General features: G+C 35.0%; 1 protein-coding gene across 1 annotated transcript in view; it reads right to left on the bottom strand.

The window, feature by feature from the left end:
• ERC2 (ELKS/RAB6-interacting/CAST family member 2) overlaps nt 1-12,614 on the bottom strand; it is a gene marked incomplete at its 3' end in the record, with an annotated part of 259,347 nt that overhangs the window by 242,508 nt on the left and 4,225 nt on the right. The window lies entirely within an intron of this gene.

Below are 12,614 nucleotides of genomic sequence, written 5' to 3'. Positions count from 1 at the left end.
GTCTCCAACACAAGTTTGTTCACTAAGATGTTATTTGTTCAAGCTACAAAAACCTCTACAGGCTTCCTCCCTGAGGCCAAAAAATAGTGAAGAATGAAAGCTATGTCTTAGGGAATTATCAGTATGGTAATCCCCTAGGATACTGTAATTCATCACCAAAAAAGATGTTTAATAGAAGACAGCAAAGGCAGAAACTGAGCAGGCAGTATATTGAGTCTTATCATTTATCTGACACTTCCCCAATTGCTTGTAAAAATGTAAATAGTAAGCAGATGAATAACTCCGATTTAGGGCAGATATATTCATCAAGAATAACATAGCCTATGAGTCTTTAGACACAGAAAAACAGTATGTTTTCTCACCAAAACTGCAGTTCTTTTGCTTAGTAGCTTCTTCACCATAATACTGAAACAAAGAATGCTGAAGCCATGGGAGTGCCCTGTGCCTCATAAGGTGCAGCCATAAGCTGCAAGACGCAGGAGCTCTTGCTAAAAACATCTAAAAGAACTGTAAGTGCCTCCCTAATATACTATTGTAGCTTGCACATACACCTGATCAGCTCATAGTAATTAAATTGTCCTTAACTATAAAAGATGATTAAATTATAATTCAGAAAATTAATAGCAAACTTGTCTTTCGAAAAGATGCAATCTGTCACCTTTTCAATATTGCTGTAAACTGTTGCTTTATTCAGCTGCTCATGATAGATCTAAAAGAAAAAAGTAACAAAAAAGTAACAAAACTCCCACCTTTGAGGCAATCCCTATTGCTACTGCTCTAGTGTCCCATGTATACTGACATAAGAAACAAAGATCTCTGTACATCAAACACAAGCCTGTCACATAATTTGAAACTAGCTGGTTTAAGGGGGTTTAATGCTTTTTACCTTCCTGTTTTCCAGAGGAGGTCTAGTTTTAACCACATTACAGAACAGAGACTCCCCATAGTAAATACAAACTAAAGCACTGAAAATATTAAAGAGATGTGTTTAGAAACACAAGTTTTCTTGATGTGTGCCAGGCAAAAAAATATTGATGGTGCAAGCAAAACTGTGATTCGCTGGTCTTTTCTTCTGCTATTTTCCTCCCTCTGTTCTCCCTCTTCCCCCCCCAGTAGCACTAGTTGCTCAACATACTCTGTTTGTCTTGTTACAGAACCTGGTTCTGAAATTCTTTTAATGTCTTTTAATTTCTTGCATATATTCTAGGCTATTATTTTCATATTGTTCAAAAGTCTTATGTATCTGGTGTAATTATAAATTTTAAAACTATAAAAATTATGAGGTCCTGTTGTAAGATCTATCAGAGTGTTCAGCTGAACTTTGTTTTACATTTTTTAATAGAAACAATGCATTTTGAATAAGTCCCAGCTATCCCTTCCCAAGGAACACAATAATTTAAGTATTATCTACAACATAAAGATAATAAAGGAACAATGAATTTCATACAGATGAGATTAAATTTAGAATAGAATATTTAGTTTTACAATTCTTAGAGTTAGTAATAAATCTGTTGTTTAAAAATCTTCTTACATCTTACAATTTTATATTTATGTAGGCTTTAAATCTAATGTCAGGTAGTTTATTTCACAATATGAAGCAATTATAGGAAGTATTCAATATACTCCTGAAGGCTATATCTATATGCAGGCTTTCATGTCAGAGGATCCAAAATGCATCACAAACTATATGATGTGAAGGTAGCTATGCATGTGCTGCCTTTGGCTTCTTCAGTATGGTAACTCACTACCTTGCCATTACAAAGGCAAGAAAACCTTCTAAGTTAAGTATTACCCATCTTGAAGCGCAGCAGCGCATGTCAGCATGACTTCAGATATTCCCTACTATCCACCTTCCCATAGTATCAGTGTAGAAGTGTGTTGCAGCAGCTGAGAGCACGCACCAATCCATTTAAAAGAGGAAGATGACATCTTAGTTTGCTCTTTTCCTTGTGTAAGTTATCAACCTTCACTAACACCTTAGGACCAAATTCCATCAACACCTTCAGACTGAATTCCTGATATGTTTTTCCTGTAGAAAGCTGCACTATGCTTTTTAGTCTCCTTGCTTTCATTCTTAGACGCAGCTATTCTAAACTGCATTCAATTTACAGACTGCTACTCTGTGAAACTGGCTTTCCATCGACTTTAATTTAAGGTAGCCCTCCTCTTAATTCTATCACTATCAATGAGCGATGAAAAATAACAAATAGGGCGCAATCACCTGTAAAACCAGAATCATCAAATCCTCATTCACGAGTGCCATCTAGTGACCAACACAACCCTACAGCCTCCACATGAAGGCTGTGAACCAATCATACAACATACCAGCTGATTTTTAGGGCTTATTTAGGTGCACACACACATCCTCTTTTTAATTTTTTTTTTAAGAGAAAAATATTGCATTTGAAACTGCAGAATGACAAGTTTTCTCATCTCTGTGAGGCTACTCTTGCTGCAGACCACAGTATCTCACTTGAAGGCCACAGCATTCAATAATTTTAATGTCTATGACCTCCAATGCTGAATTAATTTTATATACGTGGAAGTCTGTATCCTTATAAACCTCACAGTGCATATCCATGAAAATGCGTGTCTGTCAAAGTCTAACGAGTCCAAAGAAATAAAGCAAGGCATATGTGAATGGAGCAGTAGTGTTTGGGAATGGTGCTGAGTATTAAGGAAATATGCAGGATTTATAAGGAACTCTACTAACTGTTCTGAGTTTTCATTATTAATCCCCATGTGTGGGGACTGGTTTGTGACATAAGGAGAGAAGAGATTAGATCTCTGCTTCCTATGCTATGCAATTTTATACACTGCTCCCTGGGACTATTCACACAAGCCTGTGCATAGCTGTACTGAGGTTTTAATGCTCCTCCACTGTAATGCAAAATGCCAACATTAAAACTATTCAAAAGACACTTTTTCACCTCTACTTGTAAACAGACTATACAATTAGATTCTGATCAACAGTTTACACAAGCATCTTTAAAAAAAAAAAAAAAAAAGGTGTGACTGCAGAATCAGAAGCTTACAGAAGAAGTGAACCATTAAGTACTCTCTGGGAAGTTACTAACTTACAGGAAATAATTTTGACAAAAAGAATACAAGAAAGAAATCAGACAAAAACAGTCATGTGGCTTTTTTTTCCTTAATCTTCACTCCTTTGTAAGAGGATATACAAAAATAGAATACATTAAGTTTCACCATCCCTCCAGTTTTCATAGCAGTTTCTCCAAGAAAATGTTTCATGCAAGCTTTCTTTTAATAGGAATAAATCTGCAAAATAATTGCATAATCATGTTAGCTGTATAGTAATTTCTAACAGAAAATTAGAAGTGGGATAAGTTGTCAACGACTTGCAAAGAAGCATCAAAGACTTGAAAGACAGCCACAGCTAAATCATGTAAACCAGAACTTGACTTATCCTGCATACAACTACCATAGAAAATTACTTCCTTACCAAACAGTGAGTTCACGTCAAAAGTGATTCAGCAGAAGAGACTTACGGGTTATATATATTTGCAATTAAGCAATTTCACTTGAAGAGTGAACTCAGTTAAGCTTTAATCTTAAAATATCACCTGAATATTATCAATAGTCACAAAATATTATATGGCAAATAAGGGCACAAGTTGACACGTTTCCCCTTGCCAATACTTTCAGATATCTAGTAAACAATACACTATTTCTTGTTCAGCATCTGAAGATCACTCCATTAGTTACTAAACTTTTAGTTCAGCTGATAATGAAAAAGTAGAAATTTAATTAACTCACTCTTAGTAGAAACTTGATGAAAAGATAACATGAATTGAAATTACTCATTTCCCCATCTAAAGACCATGTGTTAAGAGAATACTTTTTTTACAATGTTTATTTGTGCATCAAATAATAAGCCAAAGAAAAAACATATAATTCAGCTTATATTCATTGTTACAAACCTAAAACCCAAGACCCCATATTTTTGTAGACAAATTTATATCGGGGAAAACAAAAGATGTCAAGAACCAAAGTCAATTAAAGCAGTAAAGAATATATATATAGTTGTAAATTATATTTACAGAAAAAATTAACACATTCTGCAAAATGCTGATTTTTAAGAACAGTGTGTGAAGCACACTGCCTTTAGCGAGATGCCCCTTTGCTAACTCCATTTGGAACACTTTCACAAAAAATCCCAGTATGAAATGAAATATGAATCAGATTGCCAGCAGCACAACAGAGCAATGACAGCATAAGAATTCTGTTAACGGTGGAATACAGTAGCCAGAACTCACTTTGCAATTATGAAGTATAGCAGTAAGTTGACTATGTCAATTATTATATTATTTTTCTTCTGAATTATATCAGTGGAACATGAACTACACATAAAATTTTCCAGGATAATTGTCTAGGAGAAAATACACTGTGTATTTAAAGAGAATCAATTTAACTAAATTGTGTAAAAAGCAGAGCAATAAAGAACATACTAGATATGTCCCTTATACCCTCCTCAGTCACTGAGTATGAAACAATAGTTTTGCCTTTCTACATGCCCAAAAAATTGATATTTACAGCCTACAGTAGGGTATTGCATATGCTCTCTTCTTTCTGTTATTCCTTGGATCACATATCATTTCTATTTATTACTTCACTTCCCTCAACAAGAACTAGGAAGAGTTATTAAAAGATCATCGGGAATATTGCTCATCTCTTTTATATGAAAGTGGAAGGAACAGGCAAGGGCCCAAAGCCTACAGATATGCGTAACAGTAAATAATTTCCTGAGTTCATATAAATGACTATATAGTATTAATATAAATACAAAGCAAAGAATATTATTAATATTTTGTAAAGCTTTGTTTCAGGGAGAAGAAGAAAAACTCAAAAGCAACCAAAATACTTCTGCATATGAGTGCAATTTCGTTTTGTAAAGCCTTGTTTCAGGGAGAAAACAATCTGAAAAACAACTGAAGTACTTCTACATACGATGACATATGTGCTACTAAATGGAGGTAAGCCAAGCCAAGCAGGTGAGGAAGTTGGCTCCATCTACAGAAAAGCTACAGTGAACTCCTTCCTTCCAACCAGCGTAAACCAAGCAGTAACCAAGTCTGGATTCATTTATTCTGTGCTATTCACCTTAAACTACTCAATCCCATTGACCTCATTTGACTCACAAAGAAACACAAACACGATTTTGTCTTTGCTATTTTCAAACACACCCTCAATTTGGGTGGATGTGTCTTTCGGAGCACATTGGGATTATTCATAAGTATTTCAGTCAACTCTTTATAAGATAGGATAGATTTGTACTCATCATATTTTATATTTGACAATAAATATACTCAGTTCTATAATCACATTGTACTATCAAGCTGTTGACAGAAAAAAATCTATAATGAAGCTTATCTCACCAACCAATGAATACATCTATAAAGCTAGGATATGATTAGCTAATTAGCAACTAGCTAAATTCCAGTTCTACTAGATCGAGGCTATATGTTCTTTCTAAAGAAAAGGGTCAGACTGTTTCAACAGGAAACTAACATCCATTCACTAAATCAGGTATCTTGTTAAATGGTTTACTTTAACATTACACTTTTCCTTCATCAAGCTGATGAGATTCAGGTGAAACTTCAGGCAGAGTTTACATTATTAGCTATAATATATTGCCTATTATACACTTCCACTTTTATTACTGAGATAGGCTATGCATATACAAATGCAAAACTCATGTTGCTACACAGTTTAAGATTTGTACATGGAAAAAGTTTAGCAAATCACAAGTTCTATTTCCTTTTTAGCAAACCAGGGTGTGCTGTGAGGCATGTTCTTTAAAGATGATAAAATACATTTTTTTTCTCTAAGTTCTTTACATCCACACAAAGGAAAAAGTGTGTGCATTCACATGGATACACACGTGTACACAGGCTCTGGCAGGAGGATAGCCTGTTGCAGTTTTATCGAAGTCAAACTTACACGACTAGAATATCTGGGGTTTTAGTCCAGGCAAAAGGCTGCATGATTCCTAAGACAAAGGATTCTCAACTTAGCTAAAGCATATGATGTGCTGGAAATCACAGTTTTAGTTTAGAGTTTAGAAGACTAGCCATGAGGAAGTAACAAAATGAAGTTTGCTAATCTTACTCTGCTCTTGGAGCTGTACAGGTATAAAGGATTTAGAAGAACAGTGAGTGTTTTTCAAACTTCATTTTCCTCTTAGAGTTCTAAGGTTTCCTTGTGAGATGATGCAGAGAGGAGCAAGTAAAATAGATGCCAGTTTACAACAATTTTAACAATTAACTGAAATTATATTCAGATTCTTGGTCTCTCAGAATCTCATAAAAAGAATCAACAATAGCTTTCATTTAAAATGGATGACAGAATATTTTTTCTGATCAATCTTCCTTCTGAGGTTTTATAAGACAATATATCTGGGAAAAAAGGGTCACCTCATAAGCATGTTTCCAACTCCTTATGCCCACTGGCTGAAGGTTAGTTGAAATTGCAGTAAACACACCCAACACGACTGTTACTCTTAAGACCTGTTAAATAGTATGGTCTTTAATTCTATGTAATGTTTTTAAGTAGGAAGACAGCATCTGCCATAAGAGACTACATCGCTAGCTAATGGTATCTTATATCCCATAGTCCAACAGCTATTGCCCCAAAGGAAGTTGAAAAAAATCCCACCGGTTCAGTCAGTTGCACTTAAATATGAAATGCAGGTAAGAGTCAGCACAAGTGGGACACCTTGTTTCCATGTGCCCAGTGTCAGGAGAAAATTAGAGAGATGTGATCTATTGTTTGAGAAGTATGAACAATAATTCAACATGAGTAAGAAACAACCTGACTGAAGTCTTAATTCTTTGACATCATCCTGAAACACCTTTTTTCCTTTTTTTTAAAAAAAGGACTAGCCTAGAACCTGTATAGTCTTACAAGACTATGAAAGACAGTAAATAGAAGGAACAAAGAAAGCAATGGCATTTCAGAACATTAGATCTTCCCCTCAAGAGACGGCTTTTGATGCAACAGAAAATTATCAAATACTAATGATCTACATTCTTGCCAACACCTAGAGCTGAATTGATACCCTGAATTTTCAAAATGCACAAAATACCAACTGTTTTGCACTAGGCAGATCTCTGATAAACTCTCCAAGTCTGACTGACTTGAAACAGGGTACGTGCAAGGAACAGTGCTTCTGCTAGAAATCTCACCTCCAGTGGCAACTCTTCCACTCCAAGCACTCAGCTGATCTTAAACTAACAACTGTAAACCCTCTTACTTACACTTCAGGCAACTATCAGCACTGTCTCCTCCTTAAGGTAACCCTTAGTTGCCTATTGCAGTTTCTAGCATTTCTTGTTTTAAACAAAATGTTTACCACATTAGCATGGTAAAATACATTCTTCTATTCTAAATTCCAACCAGACATTCCTTTTTCAACTACTCCAGGTCCATTTGCATAGTGGACTGAAATGAATAAAAGCAGTCAAGGAACCTACACAGAATTTGCAGAGCTCCTTACCCCTGCTTCATTACTGATTTTCTAGGAAGACCTGGGCAGTTTGCTGACTTACCTTTTGTTTCAGTTGTCTCATTTACCAAAGAGGAGTTTTACACTAAGACCTATAGTGAAAGATAATTTATTGAAAATAAACTGGGAGGCATGCAAACATTATCGGCAACACAGATCAGTGGATAGGTCAATATTTTTGTAATATTTAGAGTACTGAAATTCTGAAAGACACATTCATGCTCTTCTGGGAAGTATTTCTTTCATTTTGAGATCATTGATCCTAGTGAGATGTAAGAGATAATTTATTATGGTGAGTTATGTATACAGTAAAGCTATATCTTAAATAGTTTTGTGCTTTTTTTTGTTTCTGCATTTGTTTTTTAATCTTCAGTGATGTTTCATTCCTTCCCTTTTATTTATTGTCATTATATTTTATATGAACAGCATAGCACCACTCATTTTACCTTTTTTTTTTTTTCTTTTCCCCTTGGATTTTTCTATGATAGAAACATGATTAGGAAACACTGTTTTTATCAGATAGCACTGCCTACGTGTTACACTGTCTAGGTGCAGAGCGACTAAGGAGATGCATAATCACTCCCAGCCTAGTTCCATTTCAGTAGAAGCAGCAAACTTCCACATTTTCTCTGACAAGTTTTTTCTTTTTCTAATGACTGCTCTAATAGAAGTCTTAGCCATGAATTATCTATAATGGGAACAGAACTACTAAATGAAAATAATTGTAAAATTAATGTTGAAGACAACACATAATATGACCTAATGAATTTCAAATGCACTTCTATGCATAATAAACTGTGCTATAAGCATAAATGCTGTGGGATTTATGATCTGTATCTTGTATCTCCTCAGCCCAATAACGCTCTTCAAAAACTCTAGGCAATCTCTTCTATAGCTTAACCACTCTCTGGGTACATCTTAAGAGAGTCTAAAGCAGAAAAGTGCACATAAGGTAACCAACTCCCTCTTCTCCACAAATTCAGCTCTGATGCTTTCTGTGAAAATACATAGAAGTGTCAGAGCTGTGAGCTACATACGTTAAGCTATTGTCATTCATACAAACAACAACAAGATGAAGTTAGAGAAAATTAATTACATTATAGAATAGTGAAATTATTGCCACAGATGAGTAGGCAGTATGTTTACATAACAGAGACTTTGAAAGACAGAAGACGAAAGGAAGCAAAATCTATGATAGAAACCAAAATGGATCATTTTTCCTCTGTTTTGCTATTGGCTAGTCTCCAAAATGTTTACACGCAGCCAGAAAGTTGCAAATGTGTGAACAGCCCTGAAAAGATAGTATTTCCACATCTGGGAACAACGGTAGTTTTACAACAATTCAAGACAGTCCCAGATTACCCTACAAAGGATGCACTTTTCAAGAACACAGAGAGGATCAGCACTGATCACCTTCGCATATTAAAAGGTATAGAAAACCCAGGTCATTCAAGAATCTCTGATTTTTCTCTCTCTTTCTAAAATATTTAGTTGCTATTCGACATGTCAGTTTGAAACTGATAGTTTTCTCATATTCTAGATTTCAAAGTACTGGTGGTGATGTTGTGGTAAACAACCCTGTCTAAAGAAATCAATTTCTAAATGAAAAAAAAAAAATATATATATATATTAAACCACCATGTGAACTTATAAAAACTATTACAACCAAGCACCCTGACAAGAATATCATGGACGTAATAAAAACCTGAATGGGCTATGTTAGAAGTAACTGTTCTCTAAAGCACAATCAAGTTCTGTCTACTTTCTCATGTCTGGAGCGACTGCCAACATTGCAAAATCCTTCTATAATGTGTTTTTAAGGTGACCGCTTAAGTATACTATTGGTATTTTGATAGAAAGCAATTGTCTTTGTAGCAACTGATAAGATTAATATTTTGAGCTGAGCCAGGAGAAGTAAGAGGAAAGAGGCACTAATGAACCCAATAAAGAGGTTCAGTCTAGAATGGTTGTTAATCTATATAACTAACTTCAGGGGGAAAAAAGGTTTGGTGTCAATAAAGCATTTCCTTAGTAAATTACTACTGGCTCCAGTGCAAGACATTTACAGTAAACACCAAAAGTCTGCAAGGCATCTGTTCTATTCACAGTGGAAGAAGGAACTTTGCTCCATTAATAACTTTAAAAACATGCAATAACTAATTCATGATGGCAGTTCAAATCCTATCTGCAGCCTTCATTATTTGACCAAGCTGAGTTCAAAGATAAAGCAAGTTTTTAAAAACCCTTGAAAGTTTAGAAGTACACTTTAAATTATAATAAAGAAGCTGTGTTCTTTCTACTAAATATAAAAAAGCTGTAGCTTTAAACCATGTGCCACAGCATTATTTTAAGAATACATGCAAGATAAGAGTTAAAATGTATATATAAAATCCTATAAGAGCTCAGGTTCTGTTTTAGTGAAAATCTGTGTTATATAGCAAGGGCATGTGTAATATACATGTATGTATACATAAAAATACTTGCTGGAATTTTAACATTTGACTTTACTAGAGATTTAGTGGGACTTTGCCTAAGGCAAGTTTTTAATAGCAATAATAAAAAAATACTTAATGGTACTTAGGGTAAATAATGTGTGGTCACTATGTTTAAAAAAAAGTAATACCAAACATCTGTGCTAGATTTCCACATGATAAAAATCACCATATTACCTACAGTTCTACCAAAGTTACAGAGAAACAAATTTTATTTAAAATTCTGGAAGAGACATGTGATAACCAATTTAAGAACTATAAGGTAGGCATCTTGCGTTTTCTGACAGGAATATATCTTTAGCGATCATCATGATATTTAATTCTGAATATCAATAATGCCATGGTATGACATTATGGCTTCAAGACAGATTTTCAACAACTAACATACTTACAGGGAGACTTTTCAGCCCAAGAATGTCCTTTCTTATCTGTGTGCATTTGCAAAGTCTGCTTTGTTCATACAGGATACATCATTTCCTTACCAAAGCAAATGCCATATTATTTTGTTTCAGGAAATGCAAATAAAATTACCTTTGAAACACATTAACAAAAATATTTTAGTTACAGACACAGGATTCAATCTAACTCGGTGATAGCAAACCTTTTGCAAACTGGGCAGAGGTTCTCCAGAACCATGGAAAAGAGCTCAACATCCTCTCCTCAGCATTCCTTCTGCTGGAGACTACAACAGAATCTATCACTGCTGTTGAATAACTTAACTGCTGCTATAAATAAGTTTATCTTCTGTAACTTGTTTCAACTGCAGTAGCAGAAACTCAAAGGGCAAGAATCACTAAAAAACCAGAAACTGTTCAGGTTTTGACCAAACTGCATTACACACAACAGCATACTCTCAGACAATATACTCAACACGAACTCTACACTCCAACCTGTAGAAACACAAGAAAGCAGAATATTTTAGATGAAGTTCTAACAGGACAGATTTTTTTTAAGATATAGAAAGCTCAACACAATTTAAGTGAATGCTACACAATTCATGAATGGAATTAAATAAAAATGTCTCCAAGTTACAGCTTACTTTTAAGGTATTCTCAAGGGAAAAAAAAACCACCAAACTCCTGCAAGGTCATTTACACAGTTAGGATGACAACTTACAAACACCACTTAAATAAAAATATCCACCAAGGAGACAACTGCAGAAAATTCAACACAACAATTCCTGTTTTGTCATGCTGGAAACCTGTATTGTGCAGAAGGAAGACTGCACACAGCCTGCGGCAATTCAAACAAGCACTGCAGAGTAATAAGGACTTACCAAGCTACACATGAATATCAAAAGTTGATCTGTTTGAGACAGCAAAAGACTGTGCAACAGGAAGAGAGCTGGAGAAATACTTCACCCAAAGCCTTGATATATATAATATCAAGGAAATTGTTAGTCAAAATCTCCAACCTACCTGGTTCCTGCCAATCTGACAAGGACACATTCCAGACAGCAAAGCTTGTAAATTTTTAAGCCTTGATCAGTTACCAAGGCATATTAGCATGTCATAAACACAAATTCCAGTAAACCCCATCCTATACTTGCAGCACTCCAGAGGAAAGACAACCTCTATATCCTCATATAAACTGAGGGAGAAACAATCTCTTTTTTGCTGGCCCTTGAAGGTAACCTATGGGGAATTCTGAAACGTAAAACTGATTCAGTACAAATACAGGAGAAACATGTACAGTCCATAAGTAGCAATATGATCTCCTTTCAGCATTTCCTGGACCACTCAATAAACTGGATGCCCAAGGACTTTGCATTTTAACTATCTTTCAAGCTCCTTTTAGTTCTATTTCTCTCACTACTCTTGACCATTGTATTAATTAGAAACCATCTTCAAATTTCTGCTGTAAATTTATTCATGTCCAATACATGCCCAAATTAGGATTCATAAACTTAAGTGATACTGGTACAACAGGTTAAATATAATCACATAAACCAAATAATCAATAGCAAATCATCCATCCTTGAAACAGACTCAATGTACTGTTCTGAGAATAGCAGATCTAAATCCAGAAACTTGTCTGCTAGTCTGCAGAAATTCTCCCTCAATCCTCCCTCATTAGAAACTCCCTATGCAACTTCTTTAAAATTCCACTGACCTTTAGACAGGTGGCATAATTTCTTATTTAAAATTCTGGCTGTGAAAAGATTCAGGATCCACACCTTTCTGAGCTTCAGATGGACCCCAGATACCACTAAGCCCTCAATACATATTCTAGGTTAGAGAAGGGAGGAAAAAAAAAAAGAAAATCCTAGAGTAACTATAAGCTAAAAAAAAATATTGTCTATAGCAAACAAAAAGAAAATATTTTGACAACATTTTATAGATGCAAATTGCTGTCCTTAATCTCTAGCACTGATATCTTTGGTGATATACAAGAGTCTATAATAGTTTTCTCTGGTCTTGTACTAATTTTCTTCATGCTTTGGTCTGTCAGACAAATTGGTGTTTTTACTAGACTGGAAGTTCCATCAGGCTACACTGCTGCCAAATTCCAAAGTAAACAGACCTATTCATTCTGTTTTCCCTCTACCCAAGCTGTGGGTAGCTTGAACACCATCTCCCTGCAATTTTCACCCTTCT

The sequence above is a fragment of the Apaloderma vittatum genome, unplaced genomic scaffold (assembly GCF_000703405.1).
Source record: "Apaloderma vittatum isolate BGI_N311 unplaced genomic scaffold, ASM70340v1 scaffold3844, whole genome shotgun sequence".
NCBI classification, from domain to species: domain Eukaryota; kingdom Metazoa; phylum Chordata; class Aves; order Trogoniformes; family Trogonidae; genus Apaloderma; species Apaloderma vittatum.
This window is presented reverse-complemented; position numbering and strand designations above follow the sequence as displayed.